The sequence below is a fragment of the Macrobrachium nipponense genome, chromosome 39, assembly GCF_015104395.2.
Source record: "Macrobrachium nipponense isolate FS-2020 chromosome 39, ASM1510439v2, whole genome shotgun sequence".
Lineage (NCBI taxonomy): Eukaryota > Metazoa > Arthropoda > Malacostraca > Decapoda > Palaemonidae > Macrobrachium > Macrobrachium nipponense.
This window is the reverse complement of record NC_061099.1, coordinates 26,574,816-26,582,315: the sequence shown is the minus strand read 5'-3', so window position 1 is coordinate 26,582,315 and position 7,500 is coordinate 26,574,816.

Genomic DNA, 7,500 nt, shown 5'->3' with positions numbered 1-7,500 from the left:
GCTGGCCCGAAGGATTAGATATTTTTACGTGGCTAGGAACCAATTGGTTACCTAGCAACGGGACCTACAGCATATTGTGGGATCCGAACCACACTATATCGAGAAATGAATTTCTATCACCAGAAGTAATTTCCTTTGATTCCGCGTTGGCCGAGCCAGGAATCAAACCTCGTTTCCAGTTCTTTAAATTTAAAAAGCCCGACGTAACTTCAACTACTCGATTCCCGCTGATTGGAAACACGCATTAAGGCAAGAAATATATGGAAAACTTCATAGAACTAAAGACACTTTGATTAGAAAACTGGACAGAAAATTAAACAACCTTATCAACGAAAGTGATTGGACCAATAATGCTAGAAGTGATTGTGTGGTGAATTTATCGAGCAAACAAATAAGTAATAATGCAGTGCGCGCATTAGGCTTTGGGCTGTCTTTCTTCATTTGTCACAAACCCTCAGCTTTATCAATAGCGACATCTCTATATAAGTTTGAAAAATACTGTGACCTACCACAAAATCATTTAGACATTATCAAAGCATGACCATATAGTGCTACGCATGCCTACCATGAAAATAACTTCCCCGCTCGCTACAGAAAAAGTTTAAAAGAATTGAAGAATGATAATAGCTTACACATTACCAAGGCTGATAAATCCAATAGTTAAGTGGTTCTTGACAAACTGACTACATATCACGCATGCATACTTTACTAGAGGATGAAATAGCTTACAAAAAACTCGCAAAAAATCTGTTGGACCAAGTAATAAAAAACTTTAATATCAATGTCAAACAAATTCTTAAAGATAAAAAAGAACTTTTGTGTCAGTTAACTGTAAAGTGTCCCTCATTACCTTATTTATATGGCCTAGTCAAAACTCATAAGGAAAACAAACCTATGCGCCCAATTAGTAGTACTGTAGGATCAATTGCTTATAAACTATCTAAATATCTTACTAAATTGTTATCCCCGCTACTAGGAACTGTATCTAATTCACACATCCGGAATTCTCTTGATCTTGTGGAAAAATTAAATAACATTACCCTAGCGATATTTTTGTCAGTTTTGATGTATGTTCTTTGTTTACAAAATTCCCTATTGACTCTGTGCTAGAATATTTAAGTAATGAACTTGTACTGCATGAATTGCCTATGTCCGTTAGTTACATAATTTCCTTAATTAAGTTATGTATTTGTGATTGCAGATTTATTTTCAATGGAGAATATTACCAATAAATATTTGGTATGGCCATGGATAACCCTTTATCACCTCTCCTTTCAAACTTATATATGGAATTTTTGAGGGCAACACCTCCCGAATATCACACTTATCCCCTTAAAATGGTACCGATATGTCGATGAATATCTTTAGTAGTCTTACCTGGTGGTATTGATGTAAATGATTTACTGTCTAAATTGAATAATTTAGTGCCATCCATAAAATTCACTGTTGAAATTGAAAATAACAATGTCATCCCTTTCCTAGATGTATTAATACCTAGAGAATCTTTCCAATGCAAATTCAGTATTTATAGAAAACCCACAAATAATTTAACATACGTACATTTTTATTCTGGCACCCATCTTAATATTAAAATTTCAATGTTTTCTTCTATGTTCCTATGCGCTTTGCGTATCACGAGTCCACAATATCTGGACCAAGAAATAGAATACATAAAAAAGATAGAAACGATCTCTGTACCCTACCTCATTTAATTGATTTTTATGTTATCAAAAGCTCACAGAAAGTTTTATAATGTTGCTATTAATGAAAAAGAAAAAGAAATGCCTAAAAATGTACTTAGCTTACCTTATTTTCGTTGGATTTGAAACCATAAAATCAATATTTTAAATCGTTTAATGTTAATGTAGTGTTCTCTACAATAAACCATTAAAGATATGCTAATTAAGAATAGTCCCGTAACAACAAATAACAACATCATTTACAAAATTCCTTGTAAGGATTGCCCATCGTTTTACGTTGGTCAGTCTAGTAAAATGTATGTGTTCGGATTAAGCAACATATGTATTCAGTTAGAAAAGCCAGACTTCAAATGCACTGTTTTATCCATCTGAGTGAAAAATCTCATTGTATTAATTGGGGTGATACCTCTGTAATTGCTAGATCTAATGATTATGTTTCAAGAAATTTACTGGAATCGGCAATTATACAAATCACTAATAAAAAACAACCTAAATCTTAGTCTGGGAATGTACCATTTGGACCCATATATTTGTAAGATGTTTATGAAGGACCTCAAAATAAATGAACAAACTAATAAATTAGTCCCACATGTATATAGGTTATTATTTCTCTCTCTCTCTCTCTCTCTCTCTCTCTCTCTCTCTGGTTCGATATTCTCTCTCCCTTCTTTCTCTTGCTCGATATATATATATATATATATATATATATATATATAGATATATATATATATATATATATATATATATATATATATATATATATATATATATATATATATATATATATATATATATATATATATATATATATATATATATATATATATATATATATATATTATAGATAGTATATATATATATATATATTTTATATATATATATATATATATATATATATATATATATATATATATTTTCTTTCGTCTTTTCATTAATAATAATTTTTGTTGGGAAAATTTGTGTAAAAATTCATGATATTAAATTGTATATGCTCCGTGTTTTTTTCAAAATGTACTGTTTTCTGGAAGAATCACTTGTTTACTGCGGGTATCCTTCAAGGTGTGGCTAGCCTCTGGCGACTCGTCCTTTCTGTACAGTGAAAATCGCACTTAAGGCTAATCTGGTAGTGTCAGTTTGTATATTAAGCCTTCAGTTGACTGTGTGTTCTTTGTAAAATCAGTTTGCCTCAGTAAAGGGTCCGAATAGGACCGAAAGTACTTGGCTATCTCCCTTTTTTTTTTTCATTTTTTCCTTCGTGGCAAAAAACCTTTATTTATATATACTATATATATATATATATATATATATATAGATATAATATATAGATATAGATATATAATATATAATATATATATATATATTATATATGCACATATATATATATATATATATATATATATATATATATATATATATATATAGTATATATATATATATATATATATATATATATATATATATATATATATATATATATATATATATATATATGTATACATATAAACTTTGAGTGCTTTCATATGGATGTATTTATAATGATTTCGATGGATATTAAAATTTTCAAAATACAAGGATATAACTGGAAAAGGGCAAAGAAGCAGAGAGAAACGTGTATCGTTAACCTACCTTCCAGTATTTATCCTAAAATATTGTCCCAATACCTAAATTTGCGGTACCTTTTCCGAAACTCAAAAGGATCAACGATTACGTTTCGCAGTGTTGTTCAAGTGTAATGACAAATGAAGTGCTTAAATCATGCGATTGCACTAAGATTTGGACTAAGCAATTAATAAAATAGATCTTCTTCTTCTTCTTCTTCTTCTTCTTCTTCTTCTTCTTCTTCTTCTTATCGTTGAGGTCTTTCTCTGTCTTGCTTTCAAGGTGATATTTAATTCAAAAGCCATAAGTACACGAAACCAGTGAATTCGTAGGGCTGTTGTTCTGGTCTGACGTCCAGGTCTATAATTTCTTCACCTACTAATTTTATGGACTTTTATGCTAATTTTCGTCTGACATCGTATGGTGCACTAAGATAACCAGTTGTTTTATAAAACGGCGACATGAAAGGCCACTCTCTTTCGCAACTTCAGTTATTGAGTTCCATTTTCTGCTATTATACTTTTAGTCCATTTTTCTTTTTTCGGCATATGATAGAATTGCTTCAGAGCATTTTTATCTCTTCCCTGGGATCTTTCTAATTACGGGTTGTCACCCATTTCCTTTGCCATCCTTCGAAGGTTTCTTTGATAAGTAATCATTCTTAACTGTATAATTATTGTCTTTGAACCATGGTGACACGTGCATGACGTCAAAAATAGCATTGTTCGCTAATAGTAGGGGATTTGGAGAGTGAGGGAGGTCTATTAAGTCAGAACTGGCAACTTATATAGAACCATAAAGAACCCCCTTTATATGACAGATTCGTTTACACTGAAACAAACAGATATTTCCTTCAAGTTTAAAATGTTCTCTTGTAGTTCTAGCGTGTGTAAGAATCCATACATCTTGTATATTCTATTAATAAACATATAAGTGATTAGAAACTTTCGTTCCCTAATTTTCCTCTGAGAAAATATTAAAATAGTCATATCAAAGCCAAATAGGACTATTTTGCACAAAATATATAAGGAAAATAATGAACTGGGTCTCCATGAAAAATCCTTACATGGTAACATTTTCCATTTGCTCAACCTACAGCAAAGGTCCCCACCCCTGTAATAAACAAATGTATCGACGTAAACGTTTTTTATATTCACTTCAATCAATAAAGAAGTTCAGTTTACGCTAACTTGTTACAGGGGGGAACTATAAAACCTAAATTAACCCCAGGTATCACTCAGTCATTGCGGAGCGGTACAGGTGGCAAGTAGGCACTATTCTTCTCTTTCGCGTGAGCTCACCAGGCAGACAGCTTCCTCTAGTTTCTGTACTTTGTACATTCACAGGTAAGGGTCACAAACCTAAACCTGGTATATCATTGCAAAGCTGCAGCATCTTGATTTTTTTTTTCTTACTATAAACTTTGCATTAACTGAAAGGCCATTCATATGCATAATTGGATGTTGAATGAAACGATAGAAAGGTGTAGATAGTTATTGCTTGAACGATTTGAGGATTAGGAAAATTCTAAAGAAGACTTGGGGCTAACATGGTATGAAAATTTATATTATCACCTAAAAAACAATATATATATATATATATATATATATATATATATATATATATATATATATATATATATATGTATGATATATATATATATATATATATATATATATATATATATATATATATATATATATATATATATATATATATATATATATATATATATATATATATATATATATATATATATTATATATATATATATGGTTACATATATAGTTACAAATACCATCTGCTAACAGTCACGTATTAGGTTCATTTAAAGTCGTAGCACTGAAACAAAGTCAATGAACAAATTATCCTTTCAAATGGGATAGAAATATACGGCTAATTAACATTGCATAAACACAAACTTTTACGAGATAAGAGAATATATTCCCATAAACGAAAAATAAATAATTAAATAAATAATAAATAAATAAGCAATAAAAACTAACATAAGCGAGATTTTATTACCTCTCATAAGAGATTCTTAGATTACGTAACTGATACGAACATCTGCCTGTTTCAGAATCGGGATGAGAAACTCTCGCTCTAACGTGCCCGAAGTACTGAGCGCGCGCGCGTATCTTGTGTGGCTGTGGTACCTTGGGGTATCTGCCCAGAGGATCTCTTACGAAACGGGAGTCAGCACGAATACTGTGTACAGATGGGTACGAAGATGGCAGACAGAAGGCAATATTTACACAAAGCCGAGAGTTTCCAAGAATAAAGCCAGGGATTAAGCCTGTGAAAAACGCTCAAGAAAATTGGGTATAAATGAAACGAAGTAAGAAATGAAAACGCACACATACAGAATAGACAGAGATAAAAGTATAAAGGCTCAAAAGATAAGAGCAAATACACATAGTTAATGTATTTAGGTAATGCAAGTCTGTCATCTACAGTATACCGTTTATATATTTAACTAGAAGCATGTTTGTACTATCACAATGAATAATACCTCCTTTATATGTACTTTTTGTAAATTTTTTATATTTACGCAGTATTTGAAGACTAAGTAGTTCAACAGAGACACTATTAGCAACATCAACAACATACCACACAAACAAGTACATTTCACGAGCATTTCTTTCAAACGATATTTGAAGAATCATGACCAAATGTATTTTGAAATAAACTTTGGATAAATGACAAACGTATCACTTCATTCCTTAGAACATTAGCTTTATCGTGTACGTATACTTATGAGTGGGAACAATGATGTTAGTAAGAGAAAAAAAATTGGCCTCAGATGATATATAATGATCAACCATTACACCCTATGCTTGAACATTACTTGAGCCTGTGCCTATGTACAGTGCAGTTCTTCTTTCACCTACTTACTCTTCTAATTGCTAAGCTAATAAGGTGTATAAATTGAATGCATTGTCACGAAAAATCGGAAAATTTAGTAAAGCCGTGTGCTGAGTACTGTGAGTACCAAAAACCATTTCCTACCGAAGGAAATGCTATGATGGTAGTAGAATACCGAAATGCACTGAAAACACAAATATTCCAGAAACTTATTTGAAGGAAAACTGTAATAATTCAGGTTTCATTGTTGTTGAAAACCAGAATATCAAGAACAAGAACATGATCAGATTCGACGAGCAATTGCAGTATGAACCAAACCAAACCTAAACGTACATCTTGTTCGGGTTGCCCCAGGTCCCTCAGTGTGAGGCACCTCTAATGTCTACCAGAGAGTTGCTAGTGCATCTTCCGGTATATTTTGCATCTTCCAATCTTGGATAGTCTGGGATACAGCTTAGATATTTTTCGAGCTTATTCTTAAACACATCTACGCTCACTCCAGATATATTCCTCAGATGAGCTGGCAACGCATTGAATAGATGCTGGTGCGTAGTGGATTAATGTCCTGTGTGCTTCCCTTATTTTTCCTGGTATAGTTTTGGGCACTATTAATCTACCTCTGCTTGCTCTTTCTGATATTTTTAGCTCCATGATGTTTTCGGCAATTCCTTCTATCTGTTTCCATGCCTGAATTATCATGTATCGTTCTCTTCTCCTTTCTAGACTATATAATTTTAAAAATTGTAGTCTTTACCAGTAGTTAAGATCCTTAACTTCTTCTATTCAGGCTGTAAAAGACCTTTGTGCACTCTCTATTTGTATAATATCCTTTTGATAGTGTGGGTACCATATCATATTGCAATATGCAAGTGGACTACGAACATACGTTTTATAAAGCATAAACATGTGTTCAGTTTTTCTTGTTTTGAAGTGCCGTAACAACAAACCCATTTTTGCTTTACATTTTGCCAATAGAATTGCTATCGATCATTGCATATCATGTTCCTATTCAACATCACACCAAGGTCTTTAACTGCTTCCTTATTTGTGATTGCCTCATTATTAGGTCCCCAATATGCATATAGCTTTCTTTCTCTATCTCCAGAAAGGAGGGGAAAAGCATTTCCTTATCATGACTGAGTAACCTCTGCTAATAGCTGATAACTAAGGGCATAAATGTGATTAATTATCTAATACTAATTAAGGTTAAATTGTCATTTAAAATCATATCCGCTACTTTTTTTCCTTTAAGGTGTGGTGTTCTATAGGGACTTCCCAAAACAGATCGCATTTTAACCACAAACGAGTATAAATGTTTAGTCTGGCCCTCTGCCTT